Raw genomic sequence first — 26,385 nt, forward strand, 5'->3', positions numbered from 1 at the left:
CCAAAACAAAACCACCTTGGATTCTGGCATGATTTATGGGAAGGGCAAGACTGGCGTGTGTTCCTTCTCCTTTACCTGCTTTCTTTCAGCCATCATTCCGGATGTCTCTGGGTGGCATATCTACTGGCCTGCCTGCCCCACAAACTTCCTGTCACTTTTCCTCCCTCTTTTCCCCCCAAGCCCCAACGTCCTTGGCTTTTTCCTGCTCTGACTTAACCAGCCATCGTCCAGCCCATTGATCTGTTAGCCAGACTATTTTTGTGCAAGAGATTTACTGGTCTTACAGAAGATGGGTAAATGGTTTTAATTCTTCCTGCCACCTGAGCTGGAAAGGGCAATGTTAATCTTGTCAATTTTACCCAAGCTCCCAAATATCCCAGCTGATAAGCATTGCCAGGGACTGCTGGCAGGATGTAGCCACAGCACCTGGAAATATCCCATGGAGGACACAAAAGCTTCTTGGAGTAGACAAAATGACACTGCACTTAATTGTGACATTTCTTTGTAGGACAACAGGTAGGGACAAGCAGGTGAAAGCTACCACAATATCTGCTCATCCCAGCTGAAGTTCTTGAAATATTTAACAGTACACTGGTGCCTTGCCCATAAGGGAACCAGTATGCCAGTATTCTAATTTTTTTAAGAACACTTCTGAAAGAAAATTATGAGAATCTGGTACGATATATTGTCCTAAAATTCCATTTTAATTAAGTTTCAATTTCAGATTTCACTTGTTTTGGTACGTGTTTCTGCCATTTTTCAGCTTTGGAATAAAATCTTCCCAAATGGGGGACTGCAGTAAATATTATTAATATATCTTGCGTTATTTTACAGTTAATAGCTTCAGAGACAGGGAATCAGATTGTAGCCATGATGCTGAGAAATGGGATTAACCCTTTTGCTTTACAAGGACACATACATACTGCCTTCCCCACATTGTTGCCCTGATTAAAATCAGCCATCAGTACCTAAACTGCTTCAAGTTTATGTGTGATTGTAATGAAGCTTTAATGCATCATTGTCATTATTGCTGCTGATCTAATTGATCCAGACTCTTGGCAACCAGCAAGGCCGTTTTAAAGTATGTACCTATTAAACGTGCAGCATATTTATCAATATAATGGTCTCAGCTACAGGAAGCAGCCCTGCAATTTTTATCCAGAAAATATATCTTTATTGGATATTTATACTCATTTTCCTGTTTTGAATGGGGGTAGGAAATCTGCATATTCAATTTTTACCTCTGTTTTGTTTTCTTTCTGGCCTTCATGACCTTAGATATGAAGCAGCTTATTCAGCACTGTAGATTCGTTTGAAAATGTATCATGAACCAAAGCCAATTTACATATTTTAATTATCTTGTTTGGAACTGTTTCAGCCAACATGCAGTGAGATATATGACAGGTATCCATCTGTCAGCTAGTTTTCTTACTGCCAGGAGAAGATAGTAAGGACCTCAGAATAAGAATACTGAGTTTATAATACTGAGAATTAAAATATATTTAATCTATTTTATTTAATTTTTTTGTGGAATTTGCAAATACACATAGAGCAAATGGGTGTACATTGTTAAAACACAGTCACATCTCTATTCACGTTTTCATAGTTAGATATTTTATATGCGTAAATGTGTCTGTCTTTGTATATGTATGTATACATCAACAAACTGAACAAAAGCTCATGCAACTGTTATTGCAAGAGGCATGATATTTACCTTATTTACACTTGCATGCACAGTGTATGAGTTGGCAGTGCAATCAGCAAAAAGATCAGCTTTTAATTTGATGCATTTATAATTATGTACAGAAAACTTATAAACTGAAGAGACATGATTTTAAATTACTGCTCAACCAAGAAGCTTTGCTGTTTAGTCTAAGCCGGGGATGGGGAATATCCAACCCATGAGATGAATCTGAACTGTCACATCTTTACATCTAGCCAGTGGAGGGTTGCTTTCATGTCATTCCTCTCTGCATCCTATATTCTCAAAACAGGAAAAATTAGAGGAAGCAAAGGAGAATATGAGCTCAGCTCTCTGTCTTCAGACTAAATCTCTCTGTGGAGTTTTCTTTGGCTACACTTCATCTTCTATGACTGGAAAAGTTAATGAACAGTTGAAATCAGAGAGCTGGGTTGTGAAGGTACTTAAAGTGCTTTCAAACCACAGCTCTCTTGTGCAGCCATCTGTAGTTGCTACTTTTTCCCAGTCTGGTTCACTGGAACAATATAGCATCTAATAGGGAAAGATGATACGTAACTCAAACCGAAATATATGGGTTTTTTAATGCAGCTCATTGGGCTTCACAACAGAAAAGGTGAAGGGTAGGATGAAACATGCTTACTTGGAACTGCCACTTCATAGAGTTCTGAAATAATAAATGTACTTTTGAGCACTTTTTAGAAAGCCTCCAGGTAGATCCAGCTATTCAACCTGGTCAACTTAAACTCTGTTCTGGGCAGTTAGGGTAATAGGTTGAAATGATAATCAAAGAAAAAGAAACTAAAGCACATAGAACAATCCTAGATGAAGGAAAATCAGCATGGATTCTACAAAGGTAAATCCTGCCTCAATGTCAGCCATTCGAGGTAGACCAGACCAGGAAACCAAAGTTATGAATGAGAATACTATTTTTATTATAAGGTCATAGTAACAGAATCTTGCAAATCTGAATACATTTTATCTTCAAGAGAACTAGAGAGGGTCAAACCAGAATGCTTTCTCAAATTACATTTCTGCATTGGACTCAATTTTTTTTTGTCTGACTGTTGTCTTGGTTGTGGCTGTTCCTCCACTTCATCAAGGTTACCCTAACAGCCCATTACATTCAACAATCTCCCAGTGTTTTTTGAGAGTATCAACAGGCATGTAAATAGAGGTGACCCTTTTTATATATACATGGATTTTCAAAAAACCTTAACAGAAGCAAGTTTCTGCTTCTGTTAAGCAAGCTTAACAATAAGAGGATTCAGTATGTCCTTTTATGGATTGCTAAGTAATAAGAACAGTCATTTAAAATACTGTACCAGAAATCAGAGCAGGAATAAAGGAGAAATGTTCTCAGTGGAGAGAAGTAAGTAGGAGAGTTCCTCAAGGATCTGTGTTGGGGCAAATGTTTTTTGTTCATTTGTTTGTTTATCCATAAATGATCTTGATTTGGGGATAAACAGTGAGCCAGCTATTTTTGGATGCGGTTCTCCCTCCCTAAAAACACTAGGATCAGGAGTCATCCAAAGAAGGCAATTTAGAGCGGATGAAATAAAATATTACTCCACACAATGCATAAGTAGCCTGCTGAATTCATGATCACAAATTGGCACGATGGCCACTGGCCTGGTTGGCTTTTAAGGAAGATTGGATAAGTTCATGGAAGAGAGGCCTTTCAAAGACAGTATTACCTCATTTTGGCCCTCTGAGGTAGGCCAGATCAGGAGACAGGGCCAGGATTACAGGAATGCTTCTTTATTGTTCTAGGACAGTGTGGTCTGGACACCCCTGAGGGTCCCCATGACCCTTTCGGGGGGTCTGCAAAGTCAAATATTTTAAAATTTCTCAGGTTTAGTTTCTAATACAGTAAGTATCAGTAGATACAACAATTTTTAAGAATGTAAAGGGTTCCTGAGACCAAAATGTTTGGGAACTGCTGTTCTAGGGTATAATAACTGAATCTTAAAAGCCTGCCAGAGTTACTCACTGACCCATCTTATACCAAACAGACTCAAGGTGGAGTTATTTTGAGGGGTTTTTTTTCCTTACACTTTTCTCCTTTCCCAGGACTGAGTTGTTTCTTGTTTTGCCTTCTGCAAAACTATTGTTGTAATGTTCAAGCTAATTTTAATCACAAACAGCATGGTGTTAAATTACTCCTTAAAAATCCAGGGTAAGCTGATTGCTGTTTCACCCTGTGTTATTTGAAAACAGGGAGTGTGGCAACTGGAAAGTCAAATGGATTTTTTTCTGAAATTTGGGGACAAATTAGACAAAATATCCTTTTAAAAAGCATTATTTCCCTTCCCATCCCGCCAGGGCAAAGAAATGTGGGAGAGTAATTTCTTTTGGAAATACATACTCCTTTTTTTCAGTGGGAACTATAAAGATAAGAAGTTTGAGATAATGAGAGCCAGTTTGGTCTAGTGGTTAAGGCTCCAGGCTAGAAACCAGGAGATCGGGAGTTCTAGTCATGCCTTAGGCATGAAAGCCGACTGGGTGACCTTGGGCCAGTCACTCGCTCTCAGCCCAACTCACCTCACAGGGTGGTTGTTGTGGGGAAAATAGCAGGAGGAAGGAGTATTAGGTATGTTTGCCGCCTTGAATTATTTATAAAAATAATAAAGGCGTGATAAAAAAATCTAAAAAAAGTTAGTTTTATTGGCACAGTGGTTTGCTCAAATTCAGCCATTGTATTAGTTACAGAAGAGATAGCCTGGCTTTACAGACTTGTACTCTGGTCACCTGTCATTTGGATTATTGTAATAAGTTGTATATGTGGTTAATCTTGAAGATGATCATATCAATCTGGATATCATCCTGGATGTCAGAGACCAACACCAATTCTGAAAGGGCAGACTAGTTGCCTGTTCATGTCCACCTCAGTTTCAGTGTGATTAGTCTTGACTTTGGAAGTCTCAAAGTATTTGGCTATGGATATCTAGAGAAATGTATTTGCCTTTGTTCTTAAATGCGGAATGAGAGAGCTGTCTAGATATATCACTGGGGGAAGTAAATTGAGTAATGACATAAAATAAGGGCCTTTCTGTGGTCTGTTAGGATTTTGGCACTAGGCTAAGAATTATTTGTTTCATAATTGTGTATTATGGATGATACGTTTCCAGCTGAAAACTGTAGGTAACAACATGGTGTTACATAAAATACAATTTATCTTAATCTAATTGGGTGGGTGTTGTAGCTGGAGATATGCTTGATTTAAATAATTTAGTTGTGCTTTTCTTTTGGATGGATCTGGAATTCTCTTGTAAGCATGGGTGTAAACAATGGAGTAGGTTCTGGATAAAAGCTGGAAGCATATCAAATGTGTGCAGTGAGATAGTTTCCTGTATAAGTGAGGCCCTCAGAAGTAAATCCATACTTGTTTATAGACAGTCACTAAATCTAAAACTGTTCTTAATAAGGACAGCATACTATGCCACAATGATAAAGCTGCAGGAACCAAGCCATGTGACAGATTCCCATTCCGCCCTTGAACCTCCTATGGCATCTCTTACAGGACATACTGTAGTAACATTTACCACAATGTACGAAAAATATTACCGTACCCTTTCATTCTCCAGTGTGATAAATGTCATCATTTGTCAGCAATGGCACACTACTTTACATTGGACAAAAAAATACCGGGAGAAATAGATGAATGATGAACTTGAGGAAAAATGCAGACATGCAGAGCAGGGCAAAAAACAAGGAGGCCACTAAATCAAGTCTGGATTCCAGCCACCAGAGATAAGACTTGCTATGCAGAAGATCGCAGGAAAGCAATCCATTAACTCAGACAAGGACCAGAGGACAGCAACCAGAGATGAGAAAGCAACAGTTAACTGCCATGTAGCAGGGCACTCAATGGTTAACGAAAGGTTGACATGATAAGGAAAGATGCTGCTGGCAAAGAATAAAAGGACAAGCTGTACAGATCTCTGTTGGAAGATTGCAATTCATGAATGCAGCTATCATTTGTGGAGTGTTCCTGTCCTTCTAATCTGTGTGTGCCCCCAACCAGGGTTTAGCAGGTTAAGCAAGTATGAATAAGTGTATAGTATTAATTGTAATTAATAAAGGATTTGTAAGTTAACAGAGGCTGTCTATGTGCTACGTGTCCCCATGAGCATTTCATTACTGCATAAAATCCTGAACTCCTGTATCTTTCTTAAAAGTGTGTGAATGTATTCATTAATAAATTCCCCCTTCCCCAAGCAAGGCTATGCACCATGAAGTCTCAGCTGCACCTATCTAGCGTCTGGACTTAGGTGGAACGCAGGGGAGGTGGAAGGCATGTGTGTCTCAGTGTGCTGTCAGAAAAAGTAAAAGAATGGGTGAACTATAAATGGAGAAATGTGTAACATTTTGGTGGAGAATGCGGGCAGTAGTTGGAATACTCTTGAGACACATGGTAGTTGGAACTATCTTGACTCCTTGGAGGAAAATGTGTGGGGATGCCCATAGTGGTGCAAATATCGAAGGGATACTAAAGGCCTTGAAGGATGTGATTTTGCTGTTTCTCACAAAGATGAGACTTTGGATTGGTCCTGGTGTAGGAGCAGTGGGGACTTGATTTTCATCCACAGCATTTTTGAACTTAAAATTTTGGCTCTGAAACTAAACAGGATGTTATGGAAAATTCTTAAGTTAACATAGATTTTTTATTCCCAGCCCTTTTGGAGGTTGCTGGGAACCAATAGGTATCAGATTCTTATGCAGTGGAAATGTATGGATTAGAATATATCCTTGCTCCCCTGAAAAATTTAGCAATGATTATCTTACGTGTCATTGGATGCCCACTGCTAATTCAATTTTATTTCAGATACTCAAAAAGGCAGACAAAATGTTTTATTGTAATGCTTATAAGGAAATAATGATTTCAAATAATAATGTTTGAAGAGGAGTTTCATGAAAGGAAATGACCAGGCTCCTGGGACTGAATTTTTGCTTACTTTTAACTAGATTAACCTGAATTTTATTCACATAATTAATCGTTTTGGATGTTGTAATCAAATTTTAGTCAAGAAAATTATCCAAACCCAGATTTTGAGTTGCAAAAAGTCACATACCATGGATGCAAATTAGGCTAGTCCCTGTGCAGACACTGATTTTGTTTCTTTTTTTTTAAAAAAATTAATTGCTTTTCAATTAATAACAAGCAAAACAGAAAGGTAATAACGATGGAGATACATACATTGTCAAAGAGAAGAAAAAATGTTGCTACTATAGTATTATAGTAATTTGATCGATTAAATCCTTTATGTTGGGGGGGGTGCACTTTAGTCGAACTTGGCCTGTATCTAAATTATGGGGAATGATGTACATCAATGTAAGTTTCTTTGCAGCTGCAGTTACAGAAATTTATGGTACAATGCATGCACTAACTGTTCATTCGCTGTAATGTTCTGTGTAATACTGTGTATCTATTGTTGTCTTTTTTTGTGTTCTTTTCTTATGGAAGGGAGGGGGGATGCATTCTTTTTCACAGGTGTCCCACATATTTCTGTGGACCTGTCAGCAATGATTTTTTATGTTGGAATACCAGATGGATGTTCATTACCAAGATCTTAAGAAACAGGAAAAAAAAACACATGTTTTTAAGACCTTTTTTTCACATGCTCAGAGATTACTGATTGTAAAAATATATTTGACTTCAGGTATTAGCCCTCTGTCAGTTTGACCAAATCCAATTGGCATAATGGTAGTTTGCTACTAGTCATTATGTTTACATAGTTTTGATTTTCACTTTTTCTTTCATCATTCTTTTTTTCCTTGTCCTCCTAAGTATAGCCATGTGTATGTACTTTCCTTTTTCAGGACCATAATTCTTGAGTTTGATGAAGTGGATTCTGATCTATAAAAAGTTAAACAGTAATACTGCAGAACTTTAAGGATGGATGGATGGATGGAGATACACACACACACACACACACACACACAGTATATATAGGGTGGGATAGAAATGAAATATGAAAATAAATCAAGTATTGGTAATTTCAAAACACCTGATGTTTGATAGCCTTGAAATGAACCAAATGACCTAATTTGAAATTTCTGGCTTGGGTCATAAAACATTTTAAGTAATAACTTTCCTATTAAAGAAATGATATAGGGCCTTAATGTGATATCCCATTAAGTGCATCATTTAAGAATGTGTATATGGCAATAGCATGTAGCAATGATAAAATAGGTGCTATTCTGGCAAAGAGTAAAGGTAAAACAGGAAATGCTAAACTGAGTTTAAGTGCCTTCATCTGTTTCTCCTGTTTATAAATCACTTCAGAGCAAACGAAGTAGTTCCTGAAACTCTCAAGTGGCAAAGCTGACAGAAAATGCCAGAGCTTAAATGACCCAACAGTGGGAAAATCTCATTATCTTCGGAGATAGCTCTTTCAACATATAACACACACACGGTACAATATCTCTGTATATAGATAGTGAAAATCAATGATGGTGATGCTTTCTTCAAAACAAACTTCCATCTTTTGAGGACATTTGACTGAATGTGGCATCCCTTGGTGACTATTTCTGACATCCTTGCAGAGGGAATGGATGGAGAGAATGAAGATGTTGTTGAATGTTTGTCAAGTTAAAATGGTGGGAAGATAAATAAAATTAATGTGAGAGATCAGCTTGGTTCAAATACAGTCATGCAGTCATATGTTAACAAAATATATGTTGTCAGGGCAATGATGTATGCACATTCCTTCTTGATTTCCTTTCTTTTGATGAAAAGCAACAAAATTTTCAGAGTTAGTTCAGGCTGGATAATAAAACCTCAAAAGTTGTTGGCTGCCAAAGGCTTTTCTTGCAGATCTCCCCATCAGTTAGCTGTCAGAAAATGTAGCTAAGTTGCTTTCCAACTTAGCTACCTAGATTACCAGGACATCTGCAAATGATTTGCACTCACCACAGCCAACTGGGCAAGTTGCTATTTGCAAACCAAGGTTAGCCACTTAAGCTACGCTCCATTGAAAGTAGTATTTTCTTTTTTAAATAAATGTAATTAATTAAGCAATTTCTATATCTCTCAGTAAGACACATCCAGTTAAAGAGGGTTGCTATGTCACTCTCAGGCTGCGAAAAACATTCCATACAACATTGTAACTGATCCTCATTTTTTCTGAGGAAAAGTTTTTTAAAGTCTTTCAGTTCATAGTTTTGCATCATTTAATCATTATTACACTATATTATTATTGTTGACACTATTTTTAAATTGCTTTATATTTTGTTTGTTTGTGCTCAGAATCTTAAATTGAACAAACAGTAATTAAAGTTTAATAGCAACATTTTGAACTGGGCCTTGTAGACTCTTAAAATCGGAATCTGATAGCTTCTTTTCTAACACATTTTATTAAAAGGGATAAAGCTTTGTGAGCTAGTCACTTCCTTAGAAGCTCCTTCTGATTTTTGGGTACCATAGATTAACATGGCTCTCTGAGAATGTCTACATTAGTCTCTTGTACGCTTGCCAAGCATTTGATAAATAAATAAATAATTTACAAAGCAAGCTCACAACCATTCTTCCCACTTTTGGGGAGAAGGTTTTAAAGGTGGCAGACTCTGAAACTATTGTAATTCCCTTGCCTAAACCTCTATCTACACCTCAGAAATCTTCATGTCCCCCCCATTTCTTCAAGATCAGAGTCCCATTCACCAGAAGAAAAATCTCAGATCTCTGCTGCGCTGTAATCAGCTCCAAAGAATCCATCCATTAAGAATTTAAAGTCATCTAAGTTGTCAGCTCTGCCTTATTGCAGCCAGGCAAAATGAAAAAGTAAAAATGATATAAAGCTACTATCACTTCCCTGTTTCCAGTTCTGGAAACCTTCAGTACCCTGCAGAGTGGCTTTCTCCAAATTTTCGATTGATGATTACACTATTGATGGACTTCCCAATTTATACTGTCCAGTTCTTTCTTCTTTGGTTGGGAGTCATTCTTTGAAAGAGTTTGGAATAGATCTACCTTGAGATTCACTTCCTTGGGTAATCTTTTACTCATGGGGATGCTTGAAGCTGATCCCTTTGTTAAACTTGAGAGTACTCTGGCCTGATTGCTTTATACCCACTCTATTTCTGATGGGCACCTTTCTCTGATCTCCATGTCATTCTGCTCTTTAAGGGTGGACCACTCAGCTCCCTATGGTTTGAGTTAGTGGACCCATTCTCCTTGAGCACTCCAAGATGAAGTGGAACAAACCACTTCAGATATTGGCTTTCTACTCCATATGAAATACACTTACCTACTGCCTTGAGTCATTATGCCTGTTTTCTGCTCCACTGGTTTATCATTGGACACTAAAGTAAAAATGGAAAACATTACTTTTGGTGAGGATAGATTATTCAGCATTACAATTACTGATGCCCTGCACAGGGCACAAAAGCTTTGTTAAGCCTGTAAATAAGGTTTACAACAACCTTATTTTGTTACTTCTTGATATCAGCCATGGTCCTTCTCATAGTTTCAACCAAAGGCAGCATTCTTTACCAGCAAATAGAATCTACTACCCTATTCCCTTGGCTTCTTCAGAGTGTCAGCCAGAGACATCAACATCAGGATCTAAGTAGTATCTTTGATCTTGATGTTTCCCCATACTGACCCTTATGATCTTTGGGTTGTTTTGATTGATTTTCAGTGTAACTCTAGATTCCAAAACATCTTTGGTATTGCATCAGGGTTTTTCTCTCCCTTTTCAAAAAGAGGTATAGAGAGAGTTCCTCTAGGGGATAATGCTGTGCCTCCTCTTTTAGGTATTTTATGATTGCTAAGGAAGATGGTGATTTCAGACCAATACTGCACCTCAACTTTGTTTAGTTTAGCTGCCTCAACTATTTTTTGAGACTTGTATCCTTTAGGATATTTATTGCTTTCATTTTTCTTTCCTGCAGAAAGAATGGAGCTGGTTTCCAATAGATATATGAGGTAGTTATTTTTCATTTCTGTAATACCCTACCATTTTTCTTTCCTTTGTTTTATTGTAGATGGTTCCACCTAGGCATTCTGTGTTTTACCATTTGCCCTTTTCATGAACGCATGACACTCATCATTGCTTTCCTTCTCCAATTCATCATTCTGTTTCCTAATTTAGATGACTGGCTTCTTGTTGCTCACTCCCATACAGAGCCACATAACTCAGATCCTCCGTCCCAAGCATCTTCCCTTTCAGGTCATTTATGAGAACTTCTCACTCCTCCTCACAGCTTATTATGTTCAAAAAAGCCCTGATAGATACCATCTGAGGAGTTGCCTTCTCATTACAGTGGCCCCATGGACTTCAAATACTCATATGTAGGATCCTTTCTATGTATCAATGAATCTCTTCATTAATGGTTGAATAATAGGTAATCTCACTGAAGGAGTTCTCTTTGTACTTGTTCCCTGTTATGTATCCTTGCTCCTGATGCATTCTGTCTGTTACATCTGTGGGCTCTTCCTTCTAACAAGAGCAGCAGCAACAATAGTAGCCTTCTTTTGGGGCATTTCCTATTATATCCATGCTGAGCAACTACATGAGCTCATCCCTTTCCTTCCACCCAACATGGCTTATTATGTGTGTGTTTTTTTTTCACATCGATCATTCAATGTTGCAAGGTATTTTGGGAATCATCCTAGTATTAAACACACTTAATTCATAAAGGGCACAGATTAAGCTTGATGGACTGCATTTTTACTGTGCAAGAACTATGTGTCATTCCTTGGAGTTGGCAAAGGAATACCTGGTGTTTCTGCAACCACTGGACAAAGGGCAGAGCACCAGAACAAAACAATGAAGTTTCTGCTGGTAATGTAATATTTTCTCTGAGATACCTATAATTCTGTTTGTTGTGAGTTATATTAAACTATTCATAAATTATGGCTTTCTCCCATAATTTGGAAATCTTGTTCTATCCTCCTGAAGAGAGAGTCAGCCAGACCCTGAAATGGGTTTATTGGGAATGGCTATTTCCGTTAACTGCAAGAACACTGATCTCCACACTGATTGTGCTGCTGCTAGACACCAGAATGAAGAATTATGGTACTGCTTAATTTCATATTCTGAAACATATTTAAATTCTTTAAAGTAACATTTTGTATTGTTTGCCTTGTTCTAATTATAGTAGCAGTGGCAAACAACTCCTTATGTTGTTCTTCTTAGGTAATGCATTTGAAGGGACAGAATCATATACTGGATTAAAACCAAGAGAGGGAAAGTCTCTGTTGAGCAGGTTTGCAAAGAAATACAAAAATACATACACAAATGAACTTCCCTCTATTCCCTATATAAAAATCCAGTTTGGATAAGAAATATAAAGAGACCTATAGCTCTTTGATCAGATTTGAGAGCTATGTGGGAAAATATTCCTTTGATGTCAGTTTATAAGAAATGAATCTTTTAAGAAAATATTTACTGTAATTTATAAGCAAGTACATAGATTCAACCATAGTTTCAACTGGGAAACTGTGAGCATCCTAAACCAAGCCAAATCCAAAAATGCCAGAGAATTCCTGGAAGACTGGCACTCAGACAAAGCAGCCATCAACAGACACATGGAGGTAAACAACATTTACATACCATTCAAAAGAGACAATAGAAAAGCCAAAAGACCAATACACTCCCTTGCCAGCAATCAACACCCAGATATGCAAAAATCAACACTAGGATTAATACCAGATGAACCATCAAACAGCAGAATACACCCTAATCAAGGAACTATTAACTCAAGCAGCAAACAACAGCCCAATCAAAGAACTCCCAAGGAGAGAACAACACCCCTACCAGCACAAGCAGGGCAAGCCACAGTATATAAACTGAGAGCAAGGCCCACTCCCTCTTTGCACTGAAGATGTTGTCTAGTCTGGCAATGAAATGTCTACAAGAAAACAACAAGGCTCAGAGAGCACCAAGGACTCCACAGTTCAACCTTGAGCTACAAATATTTGCTTCGATTGGCAAGTACATATACATGCTTATTTTGTCTTCCTGGTTTTTGCTATTGTAATTCAGGAAGCACTATAAGAATTAATAATATTAAACTGATAGATGAGAATGCCAGGAACGATTTTGATCAACTTGTCCTATCCTTTAATTATAGAGAGAGTAGATTATGTATGAGAGCTTTGCTGTGTAGCTTTCGGGACGTGGGGAGGTGATGATTTTCATTGACACCCAAGAATACAAATAAGATGATTGTAAACATTCATTCATTCATTCATATTATGACAACAGCTCTTTAAGTTAATTCACATAGGAAAGTCTTGGTCTATTTGATAATTGAATATTCATAAATGATAATACATAATGCAAGATCTCGTGGTGTTTGGGAGTGGGGAGGAAAATCATATAAGATGATTTGTTTTTAAGAGAAAAAGCCACTTTCAGAGTTTTTCCGAACAATGTCCACCTATTGGTTCTCATCATTTCCTGTGAGACATGTGAGGCCATTCGAAAATTAGAAACCTGTATGGTTAGGAATTCAGAGTCCTGTAATTCTGATATCCTGGATTAACTTCATACCAAATATTAGTACCAAAATTGTGATCTGGTTGCTTGGCTGTTAAGTAAGAACTGCCTCTTAGGTAATTGAAATTTATAATTTTGATCTTCTTTTATACTACAATGAAGATGTTTAAAACATACTTTATTTTGCATTAGCAAGGTTCATGGATGCAGGGAATTGTATACGTGCAGTGTGAGCCCCAAATGCCAAAACACAGATGACTACTCACAAAGCCTGTTTCACAAAAGGCAATCTGATAATGCTCATGAAAACACATGTAAACAAAATATATATAGTACAGGTACACATACTCAATAGAGAGATATCAGGCAATGTGCAAACATCTCAAACACATGAGCCAGGCAAATAATTTTGTTGTTGTTGTTTATTTGTTCAGTCGCTTCGGACTCTTCGTGACTTCATGGAACAGCCCATGCCAGAGCTTCCTGTCAGTTGTCAATACCCCCAGCTCCCCCAGGGACAAGTCCGTCACCTCTAGAATATCATCCATCCACCTTGCCCTTGGTCAGCCCCTCTTCCTTTTGCCTTCCACTTTCCCTAGCATCAGCATCTTCTCCAGGGTGTCCTGTCTTCTCATTATGTGGCCAAAGTATTTCGGTTTTGCCTTTAATATCATTCCCTCAAGCGAGCAGTCTGGCTTTATTTCCTGGAGCATGGACTGGTTTGATCTTCTTGCAGTCCAAGGCACTCTCAGAATTTTCCTTCAGCACCACAGTTCCAAAGCATCAATCTTCCTTCTCTCAGCCTTCCTTATGGTCCAGCTCTCGCAGCCATATGTTACTACTGAGAATTCCATTGCTTTAACTATGTGGACCTTTGTTGTCAGTGTGATGTCTCTGCTCTTAACTATTTTATTGAGATTTGTCATTGCTCTTCTCCCAAGGATTAAGCATCTTCTGATTTCCTGACTGCAGTCAGCATCTGCAGTAATCTTTGCACCTAGGAATACAAAGTCTTTCACTGCCTCTACATTTTCTCCCTCTATTTGCCAGTTATCAATCAAGCTGGTTGCCATAATCTTGGTTTTTTTGAGGTTTAGCTGCAAGCCAGCTTTTGCACTTTCTTCTTTCACCTTCATCATAAGGCTCCTCAGTTCCTCTTCGCTTTCAGCCATCAAAGTGGTATCATCTGCATATCTGAGATTGTTAATGTTTCCTCCAGCGATTTTCACTCCAGCCTTGGATTCCTCAAGCCCAGCACATCACATGATGTGTTCTGCATACAAGTTGAACAGGTAAGGTGAGAGTATACAGCCCTGCCGTACTCCTTTCCCAATCTTAAACCAGTCCATTGTTCTGTGGTCTGTTCTTACTGTTGCTACTTGGTCGTTATACAGATTCCTCAGGAGGCAGACAAGATGACTTGGTATCCTCATACTACTAAGAACTTGCCACAATTTGTTATGGTCCACACAGTCAAAGGCTTTAGAATAGTAAATAAAACAGAAATAGATGTTTTTCTGAAACTCCCTGGCTTTTTCCATTATCCAGCGGAGATTGGCAATTTGGTCCCTAGTTCCTCTCCCTTTTCTAAACCCAGTTTGTCCATCTGGCAGTTCTCGCTCCATGAATTGCTGAAGTCTACCTTGCAGGATCTTGAGCATCACCTTAGTGGCATGTGAAATAAGTGCCACTGTTCGATAGTTTGAACATTCTTTAGTCTTTCCCTTTTGTGGTATGGGGATATAAGTTGATATTGCTATCCTTCCTATACAAGTCTTCCGTATATTCTTGCCACCTTTTCTTGATCTCTTCTTCTTCTGTTAGGTCCTTGCCATCTTTGTTTTTGATCATACCCATTTTTGCCTGGAATTTACCTCCAATGTTTCTAATTTTATGGAAGAGGTCTCTTGTCCTTCCTATTCCATTGTTTTCTTCCACTTCCGCGCATTGCTTGTTTAAAAATAATTCCTCGTCTCTTCTGGCTAACCTCTGGAATTTTGCATTTAATTGGGCATATCTCCCCCTATCACTGTTGCCTTTTGCTTTCCTTCTTTCTTGGGCTACGTCTAGTGTCTCAGCAGACAGCCATTTTGCCTTCTTGGTTTTCTCTTTCTTTGGGATATATTTTGTTGCCGCCTCCTGAACAATGTTGCGAACTTCTGTCCATAGTTCTTCCGGGACCCTATCTACTAAGTCCAGTCCCTTAAATCTATTCTTCACCTCCACTGCATATTCCTTAGGAATATTAGTGAGCTCATATCTAGCTGATCTGTGGGTCTTCCCTAATCTCTTTAGTCTGATCCTAAATTGTGCAAGAAGAAGTGCAATCGGAACTACAGTCAGCTCCAGGTCTTGTTTTTACCGACTGTATAGATGTCCGCCACCTTTGGCTGCAAAGGATGTAGTCAATCTGATTTCGGTGTTGTCCATCTGGTGAAGTCCATGTATAAAGCCGTCTCTTAGGTTGTTGGAAGAGAGTGTTTGTTATGCAGAGTGAGTGGTCTTGGCAAAATTCTATCAGCCTATATCCTGCATCATTTTGTTCTCCCAGGCCATGCTTACCTGTAATTCCAGGTGTCATTTGACTGCCCACCTTAGCATTCCAGTCTCCTGTGATGAAAATAATGTCTCTTTTAGGCGTATTGTCCAGTAGGTGCTGCAGATCCTCATAGAACTGCTCTACTTCAGCTTCTTTAGCATCTGTGGTTGGGGCATATATTTGGATCACTGTGATGTTAGATGGCTTGCCCTGAATTCGAATTGAGATCATTCTGTCGTTTTTTGGATTGTATCCAAGCACTGCTTTAGCCACTTGACTATTAATTATGAAGGCTACTCCATTTCTTCTGTGGTCCTCTTGTCCACAGTAGTAGATCTGGTGGTCATTTGATGTGAAGTGGCCCATTCCAGTCCATTTCAGTTCACTGACGCCCAAAATGTCTATCTTTAATCTTGACATCTCACCAATAACCACATCCAATTTGCCCTGGCTCATAGATCTTACATTCCAGGTTCCAATGGTTTGTTGATCCTTAGAACATCGGATTCGCCGTTCACCACCAGCACCATCGGCCACTAGCCGTCCTTTCGGCTTTGAGCTAGCTGCGTCATCACGTCTGGGGCTACTTGAACTCATCCTCTGTTCCTCCCCAGTAGCATTTTGACCATTTTCTGACCTGGGAGTTTCATCTTGCGATGGTATACCGACATATCTCTGGTTGTACTGATCCATTGAGTTTTCACGGCAAGAATACTGGGATGGGTTGCCATTACCTTCCCCAGGGATCGCATTTAGTCTGACCTCTCTGTCATGACCTTCCCGTCTTGGGTGGCCCTTCATGGTTTAGCTCATGGCATCATTGAGGTGCTCAAGCTCCAGCACCACGACAAGGTAACGTTCCTTTGCTGAAGCAGGCAAATAATACACCAAAACAAATAGCCAGTGTATGCACACACATACACACAGAAGAAAATACAAAAAATAGCACAGGTAAAATACTCCCCTGTTTCCCCATTTTAGCTACCTACTAGTGTTTGTTCCCTTCCAGCCTGCCCTAGCCACATATTGTATCATTTTCTGGGCAGCCAGGTACTTTTCCAAATAAAAATCAGCATTCAGCCACCCACTATTCTTACTTGCTAGGGATGTCTTTGGAGGCTGGTGCCTTCCATTGCAGCAAGCCAGCATCCATCCTTTTTTAATTAAAAGAACCTAACAATGATAAATATCAGATGGATTAGGGAGCTTAATTTTCACCAAGGGAGGTGTCTCTAGGCTCATAAATCTCATACAATTATTGTGAAAATAAACATAAATATAGCAAACTATATCCACTCCATAGTATTTAATGCTGTGTTGTCTAAACGTCTATTTCAGTAGTACAATTTTTTGTTTTTGTTTTTCCTGCTGTATTTCCTGTGTTTTTGCCCCCCCCCCCATTATTTGGCTCAGCTCATTACATTAAGGCAAATACCTATCTTTCTTAGGAATTCCTATTTCACACCAATATCTGTATCTAGAGTAGAGTATGTTTCCATTCATGATTTTAATAGATGGTAACATCTTCCATTGAAAGGAAATAATGATTTATGCCATACATTCTTTTTGCAGACTCACTGCTCCAAGCATCTTCTGAATTTAGGTGGTGACCTAGACTTCCATTTTTTTCTGTTGTGGCACTCTCTCTTCCACCCCAAAGGAGAGGGCCTGTAGTTCAGTGATAGAGCATATGCTTTGCATGAAGATAATTCCAGCTTCAATAGCCAGCATTTGCAGTTAAAAGAATTTGGGGTGGCAGACCGGGAAAAACCCTGTGACTACTGCCAGTTGGAAAACACAATGGCTCAAGAGATGATGTTGAGAATAGCAAGCAAGGGTTACAGAGTTTTTGCATCAAAATAATGCAAGGAAAGTTAGCAGGATTTCAGATAGAATTACAGTGTCATAGTGATGTGTACTAGTTTATGTATTATAATACATCTTTTTTGTCCCCTTCTTCTCCCTTTACAGCTTGTGGCCAATGCTATCCTTTTTGTCAGTGTAAATTTGTATGGTGTCTTTGTGAGGATATTGACAGAGAGGGCGCAAAGGAAGGCCTTCCTTCAGGCCAGGAACTGCATAGAGGACAGGCTGAAGCTGGAGGATGAAAATGAAAAACAGGTCAGTTGAAATATGCTCTTGTTTTTTCTCTTTTTCATTGACAGCACAGTTGAACAAGAGTCTGATCTGTAAGGAAATTCATCTATAAAGCTATAGCTTTATTCTTACAGTACCTTCTTGCCTTGCTTTTTACTTGGTTGTCAACAATGAAAACGTAACCGGCATTATGTTTTCTGTATTTAATGTAAGTTTGGACAAAGTAAAAAGCTCAGAGAATTGTCAGGAATAAGGTGAGACTTTTTGCACGTAATATGGTTATTTTAATATGCAAAGTGGATTTCAAAGTCACATGTCTTCTCTTATCTCAGAAGTATTAGTATAGATGGAAGGAATACTTTAATAAAAGAACAAGCTACACTGTTGTGATAACATTAATTTTTAAATCTAAACAGAGAGCCGGTTTGGTGTAGTGGTTAAGGCACCAGGCTAGAAACTGGGATACTGTGACTTCTAGTCCTGCTTTAGTCACAAAGCCAGCTGGGCAACCTTGGGCCACTTTCTTTCAGCCTTAGGAAGGAGGCAGTGGCAAACCACTTCCGAAAAACCTTACCAAGGAAACTGCAGGGCCTAGTCCAGGCAGTCTCTGAGAATCGGACACGATTGAACGGATTAAAAATAATCTAAACAGTCTTCCATAATAAAGTACTAAATAGAAGTTATGCATAAGATGTTATCATGTTGGAATTATCAGGGGTCAACTCATCATTGTCTCATAAGCATAAGGGGGTCTTTCTAGCAAACACATCTCTGTTGTGCTTGTGGGATGTCACATGGGTCACCTGATTTCCACTTCCTCCTCCTTTTTGGGCTTGGGGATTAACAATCTCCATTACCCTTCTGGCACACATGCAAGCAGGAGGTGCTACAGGAATGCAGCCCTCCCCCTACTAATCTCACTTGTACACAGACTTTCTATTCCACATAGAAAATGCCTACAAAGAACCAGTGATGATTAAGTGCTTTGTACTATGAACCTGTATCCAGATCTACTGAATAAAAGTAAGCTATCTCTATTTTCTTCATCTAACCACAGTGTGAAGACTGAATTTATTTCTGAACATAATTAAGCTTAATGTGCAAGTTCTCCTTTGGGTTCACGCTTCTACTCTGCAAGATTGCTGTTAGTTGCTTGGAGTTCTTTTATTAATGTTTAAAAACTCCATCAAGGGTTATGGGCCCAGTACAGCCCAGTGCAGCCCAGCAGAGTCCAGTATACTGACCAAGAACTGATTTTTGTAAAAGGCTTTGGCCTCACAGTCAATAAGAAAGCTGCTTGCACATTTAAAAGGCAAAGTTCAGAATTTTTTTTCCTTCTCTCTGTACAATGGAGAGAGAGGAGGGAGTTTCCCCCATACCAAGATTGATTGAGGATAATTACTCAGCATGACTATTCAGACTGAGGATGCAGCTAGATTTTGAAGACTGCTTAGATGCTCTGGATTTTCCTGAACCTAAACCAGAGGATGGGGAGGAAGCAAAAAACCAGTGGAAGAAAAAGGATAAGCGAGCTAAAATTCTTATTGCTAGGTCTCTTCCAGATCACAGATTAGCAGAGATTAAAAATATTTCTACTGCGAAGGAAATGATTGAGAATTTATGCACCCTATACTCAGAAGCTGATGATCAGAAAGTGATCTCCTTGTTATGAGAACTGCATGCATGCAATTTGGAAGACAATGGAAATGTAAATGACCACGTGATCAGGCTACAGGCAAGCTTTCATCAGTGGAGCAGTCCAGAATCTCATGAATGAAAAACTTAAGATGTCCTTCATGCTGAGTACATTACCAAATAATTTTTTCTCCATTTGTTGCTGGTCTGAATATAGAAGGGAAAAATCTTTCCCAGGTACTGGTAGTGATGAGATCAGAATGCTGAAGGCAAAAAAATCGGCATAACAATAGAGAGCCTGGCAGAGACATAAGTTACCTAGCAATGAAGGTTAAACATGAGCCACAGCAATCAGTGACACATCAGAAAAACAATAGGAAAGAAAAAGGAGCTATTGTCTGTAATTCATGTAGAAAGCTAGGTCATGTTGCAAGGTTCTGCAGAAATAAGGACAAGAAAGTTTTTTTCAAGGATAAATCCAAGGAAAAATATTTTAAAAGTGAAAAGGCTTTACACACTGTTTATAATGCTGATACCAATAAATGTCCTAGATGATGGGTAATCGATTTGGGGGCCAGCAGACGTCTATGTGGGTATAAAAGTGACTTTTGTGAGCTAGATGAAACCACAGAAGGAAGCATAACACTAACAGATGGCAATTCAACTTTGATTCAAGGAAAAGGAAGTGTGCCATTGTGATGCATCAATGGAAGTGAATACAAAGATCTCATAGCAGAAGATGTCTTCTATGTGCCAGACTTAAAAGTCAATTTACTAAGTGTCTCAACATTGAATAACAAAGGTTTTGATGTGATTTTTAATGCTAATGGACAATGTAAAGTCACATGTGGAGAAAAGATTTATGTTACAGGCTTTCAAAAGGATGGCGTCTAGCAGGTGCACTGTGAACAACTGCCACAAGATGTCAGCCTTGCCTGTCAGCAGCAAAAGGAGGACTACAGCGCCACCACCTGGCACAGACATTTTGTGTACGTTTTGATTTTAACATAATTTTAAGAATGAAAACTGAAGGCATGGTAAGAGACTTTGAAATAAGCAACCATGATAAATGCCAATCAAAATGTGTGATATGCATCAAAGGAAAAGCAACAAGACCAGCCATACCCAAGCAAAGGGAAAGGCGGGCAACCCAGCCACTCGAATTTATCCACACTGATTTGTGTGGACCTCTTCAAGCATCAGCAGGCAGAAATAAGTATGTTTTATGCTTTATAGATGATTTTTCCAGATACTGTGTGACCTACCTAATGAAGGAGAAATCCCAAACAGCAGACATGCTGAAAGCTTATATAGCCATGGTGACCAACAAGTTCAACAGAACCCCTCAAGCCCTCCAAAGCAACCGTGGATGTGAGTTTATTTCACAAACCATGCAAACATACCTAACATGACTAGGTATAGAACACAGACTAACCACTCCATACACACCTGAACAAAATGGAGTTGCAGAAAGGAAAAATCACTCACTAATGGACATGGTAAGATGTATGCTTTTAGAATCAGGTGTGCCTGACAAATACTGGGCAGATGCTGTTTTAACAGCTACATACTTACAGAATAGACTGCCAGCCAAAGCCAACAAGGTAACACCTTTTGAGCTAGGGCACGAACGCAAACCAAGTGTAAAGCATCTGAGAGTATTTGGATCCAAGGCTTATGCACACATACCAAAAGAGAAGAGATCCAAACTAGACCCCAGAGCTGAAGAAGGCATCATGATTGGGTATGCTCCAGGAAGCAAGGGATACAGAATCCTGAACCCAAAGACAGGAAAAGTAAGCACATGCAGAGTGGTGTACTTTGATGAATGAGAGAGAGGCTACCATAGTCATGCTGATGATGACTGCACAGAAATCAACAGTGGCAGTTAGCAGCTTGAGATGTTTAGCTCAACTTTCGAAGACACAACCACCACACTGACCCAGAGGGAGATAGAAGCCCAGGCAGAAATTCCACCAGAGTCAGATGATGAGGCCAAGGATGCAGAAAGGGTTGAACCACCAAGTGCCACTCCTGAACTTGCTCCAAGATGCTCATCACAACCCAACAAAGGAATTCCAGCCGAGAGACTCACCTATCGTTACCAAAGGAACCTGCATCAGTGCAACAAATGCCACCAGATGAAGCAAGCAAGTGGAAGAAGGCAGCACAAGAAGAGCTAGAGGCTCTACACAAGAACAAAACATAGACTTTGACAAAACTACCAAAAGGCAAGAAAGCCATAGGATGCAAATGGGTTTTCAAAGCCAAACAAGATGAAAATGGAGAAGTACAAAGATACAAAGTTAGACTAGTCGCAAAAGGCTATTCACAAAAGTATGGACTTGATTACGATGAATGTTTTGCTCCTGTTGTAAAACATACCACAATCAGAAAGCTCCTAAGTCTAGCAGTTTCCAGGAACATGAGTGTTGAACACCTAGATGTAAAGACTGCATTTCTACATGGAGAGATACAGGAAATACTGTACATGCTGCAACCTCCAGGCTTCACCAATCCCAAGACACAGCAACTCATTTGCAAACTTCAGAAGGGGATTTATGGCCTGAGCCAAGTTGAGCCAAGTATAGTACTTCTTAAGCAAGGTTTTGTTCAAGGCAAAGCTGATCCCTGTCTCTACACAAGATACAGAAATGGCAGAGAGGTGTACATTCTTTGTTATGTGGATGATTTGATGATTTGCCACAATAACAGAAAGGACTTCAATGAAATTGTGTCCAGGCTGAACAAAGAAGTAGAAGTCAAGCATCTGGGGAATGCCAACTACTACTTGGGGATACAGATTGAAAGGGAAGAAGATGGAAGCTTTCTTCTAAGCCAGAAGCGAAAGATCCTAGAAATGCTGGAGAGCTTAGGACTGCAAAATGCCAATCCTGTGCCAACACCAATGGAAACAGGTTTCCACCAGCAGCAGGAACCTAGTGAACTTTTACCTGAGAACAATGGCTATAAAAGTGCCATAGGTAACTTATTGTATCTAGCCACTACTACTAGGCCAGACGTAGCAGCTGCAGTAAACAATCTATGCAGAAAAACTAGCATACCCACACAGACTGGACAGGTGTTAAGTGGGTGAGAAGGTACCTAAAGGGTACTATACACCTGAAAGTAAAGCTACCAGCCACTGACAATCCTAAACTAGTGGGGTTTACAGATGCAGATTGGGCAGAAGACATTACTGACCGTAAATCCACTAGTGGGCATGTATTTTTCTATGGGGGTGCAGCAGTAAGCTGGGGAAGCCATAAACAAGCTACAGTTGAACATTCATCCACAGAGGTGGACTATGTATCATCAGCAGAAGCATGCAAAGGTTTCATGGCTCAAGCTACTGCTTGAAGTCATGAGAATAGAGGAATCTGTCCCTGTTCAGGTCTATGAAGACAACCAAAGTTGTATTAGACTCTCACGGTCAGAAAAGATTAATGGGAGAACTAAACACATTGATGTTAATTATCATGTAGTAAAGGACTTGCAAGAGCAAGGAATAGTCAGACTAGACTATTGTTCCACAAGGAACATGACTGCGGACATTCTCACGAAGCCGTTGCTGAGCAGCAGTTACCAAGAACTGTGGAAGAAGCTGAACCTTGTGGATTCTGAGACGTGCTAACTTGAGAAGGGTGTTGAAATCATCAGGGGTCAACTCAGCATTGTCTCATAAGCATAATAGGGTCCCTTTAGCAAATCGCATCTCTATTGTGCTTGTGGGAAGTCAAATGGGTCACCTGATTTCCACTCCCTCCTTCTTCTTGGGCTTGGGGATTAACAATCTCCATTACCCTTCTGGCACACATGCAAGCAGGAGGTGCTGCAGGAATGCAGCCCTCCCCCTACCATGTCGCTTGCACGCTGACTTTCTATTCCATGTAGAAAGTGTCAACAAAGAACCAGTGATAATCATCACTCAAAAAGTGCTTTGTACTATGAATCTACCTGTATCCAGATCTACTGAATAAAAGTAAGCTATCTCTATTTTCTTCATCTAACCACAGTGTGAAGACTGAATTTATTTCTGAACATAATTAAGCTTAATGTGCAAGTTCTCTTTTTGGTTCATGCTTCTACTCTGCAAGATTGCTGTTAGCTGCTTGGAGTTCTTTTATTAACGTTTAAAAACTCCATCAACACACTAGTCTTAAAGCCAATTCATTTGCATCAAGATTATTGAGGTAAAGCTGCAAAGGAGAAAGCATAAGAATAGAATTAAAGCTTGGCAATGGAGTTCACTGCATACTTTATATAAAATATACCATCCCCCAACAGATTGTATTTATTATTGCTGTTTGGTTTCTTATTTTTATGCTGGTATGTTAACTCTAATATGCAATCCATCTGGAGCAGCATACAAGTTAATAAACAAGTGTTTGATAAGAGGCATGTACTCTTTATAGTTTTATTACAGAAATCATTTGACAAAGCACATTTACAGAGCAATCCTAACTGGGGAGAAGTGGCCAATGGCAGATACTTAACATTCCACAACCAACCAAGGTATGAAGGAGCAGTTCTGTAAGGATTTTCTTCTTTCAGAACCCCTCCCACCCCTATAAATGGAAATGAAATTAACCATGTTTTCCCAAATAGTACAATTGAGGGATACAATCCTGGATCCAGTAGAGTCAAAGCTGTCCCTGACCCACTCCTGTCCTGCCCTTGAAATGTCCTGTTTTAAAACCTAGGACTAGAGGAGTACTGACATTGGTAAATCTGCCTCTCAAGCTTTCCTTGCACTTAGAGGGGCACCTTAGCAGGCATGCTCATTGTTGCAGAGTGCTGGAAAGCATTTTGCCCAAGAGATCAGAAAAAACACACCAGGCATTTATATAAAAATAAGTGTATTTAAAGAAAGCATAAAATATAAAACAGTTTCCTTATCCAGAGCCCTGGATAGGCACAAAAGCTTCTTAAATACAATAAATCATATTTTACAAGCTCATGCACATGCACACGTGCAGAGCAGGAAAGAGGGGCTGCTGAGCTGGTCTGGAAGAGAGGCTTCAAACAGAAACTGAACCTTCTTGTAGCAAGTCCAGGCAAGTTCCTCCAGACAAGCAAGCAGCTTTTTCTTATTTGGTCAACCTTTCCACACCCCAACCTGAGGACAATTAAATCTGACCTTCTCACCCTGCCAAGTGATTTGTTACCATAGTAACTAGGTTACCTAGCATCTCTGTGAATTGCTCCTTACACAACAAAAAAATACCAACACTCATTCCCCATCTGTCTGACACTATCTGCAGACTTAGGTCTGCCCAATAATTTTACTTTCTTTTCTTTTTTCTGTTTGCTTCAATTGCCATCTTGAAATGCAATATGATTTGGCCAACTGAGAATGGAGAATATTACATTACATTAGAATTAGAATATCACATCATGTAGCCAGTGTACTTACATTTTCTTATAATTCTAAAATATACAGAATAAAAATGTGAAAAGTAGGCAGACTATTCAAAATTGGATATGAACAAAACAAATTATATGAAGGGCTATACCAATAAAAAGTAGAAAGTATGTGAGAGAAAGGATTGAAAAGAGATGTAATGCTAAGGCTCTCTGGATATCATTTGTATAAAGGGAAGAAATTTTGAAGTCCTTTGGCTGAAAGGCTGAAAGGCTTTTTATGCCTTTGTGGTTGTTTTGCTAAGAACAAGCTGCTTGCTGCTTGCTACTCTTTGACCATCACTATAGGTGGTCAAAGAGCACTACTGTTGCAACAGATTCAGCCATGATCAGATTAAATAAGAGCCAAGAGAATTCCATCTGGCTGATTCTGCATGGCTTGTTTTTTCCAACTGAGGTGTTTCCTGCCTGCCTCCTAACTCAGCTACTAGCTTTATTCCAGATCACAAGCTCTGACACCAAGCGCATGTTATAGATGCCATGGGGATATTGCTGAAAGCAGTCTTCATGTGGTGTGTCATCTATGTCCCAGCCATAACATTTACATAATATATAGTTCAGCACAATTATTCTGTCCGTTTTCATAGCTGTTCTCTACTGACCCAGGAAATAAGGATCAAGGGAGTAGGGTCCATGGTTCAAAAGAGACTCCTGAACTTTAACAAGTACATTCCTTAAGGCAGCAGCATCTTTCTTCAAAGTGGGCATAGAAGCCAGAAAAAGGTTGGACTCCTTTAATGAATAGTGGAGAGATGATTTGCTCATGAGATGTCTGAAGAGTTTCTTCCAAATCCTTTTTGAAGGGCACATGACCCTTCAAGAGGGCATATAAGTACATAATACAATGCCTTTGATTCACAAGATGTGTCTTGTACAGATTATTTCCTCATGCACAATCTGAGATATGCATAAAAACTGAAATGCACATTGTTACTAAGCTTCCACAGAGAAATAAAAGACAAGGTATTTACACAACACAGGAAAATAATCATCAAAATTTGAATGCAAATGTATTTTAGACTTGTTATCTGTCCCTTCCAAATTAGTGTCTTTTCCTCTGCTTCAGTTTCTTTGATCTTCTCTTTTTCCTGGAAATTCCCAAGTTTAATCTGATGCTTTGAGGGATCATGTAAATCTCCTCTTGTTTCAGCCTAGGTTCTGAACCTTCTGATTTGGTTCTAAAAAGACAAAAATGTTTGAATCCTCCAGATAGAGGGAGCTGCTGGGTTAGCTCTTGTGTACATGGCAGAGAACATCCCTTGTAAAAAAGAATTTTGGAGAGGTCTGCTCACATCCTGCAGTCTGGGAAACCTGGTGGCATTCATGACAATCCACAGCTTTTGAGATTGCTTGCTATAGAAGATGTTACAGTAGAGAGTCCCAGGAGAACATTTTAATCTAGCTACATTAAAAAAAAATAATTTAATAGTAAAGGCTGCTAAACTGGAGAATGGCTGGGGAGCTTCATTATGAGCTTGCCATCCCTTTAACCCCAGGATCCCCTAAACATATTCCTATTTTGACACAGTTGAAACAAAGCGTAA

At 39.2% G+C, this 26,385-nt stretch overlaps 1 protein-coding gene across 1 annotated transcript in view; it reads left to right on the forward strand.

Annotated features, from left to right (window-relative positions):
* The first annotated feature begins 17,683 nt into the window (after nt 1-17,683).
* The window catches only part of ADCY1 (adenylate cyclase 1), a 141,382-nt gene continuing 132,680 nt past the window's right edge, over nt 17,684-26,385 (forward strand). The window contains exon 1 of the mRNA XM_063304216.1: nt 17,684-17,806. The gene's annotated coding sequence lies outside the window, so the exon portion shown is untranslated. The remainder of the gene's footprint in view (nt 17,807-26,385) is intronic.

Source organism: Candoia aspera, chromosome 4, assembly GCF_035149785.1.
Source record: "Candoia aspera isolate rCanAsp1 chromosome 4, rCanAsp1.hap2, whole genome shotgun sequence".
Classification (NCBI taxonomy): domain Eukaryota; kingdom Metazoa; phylum Chordata; class Lepidosauria; order Squamata; family Boidae; genus Candoia; species Candoia aspera.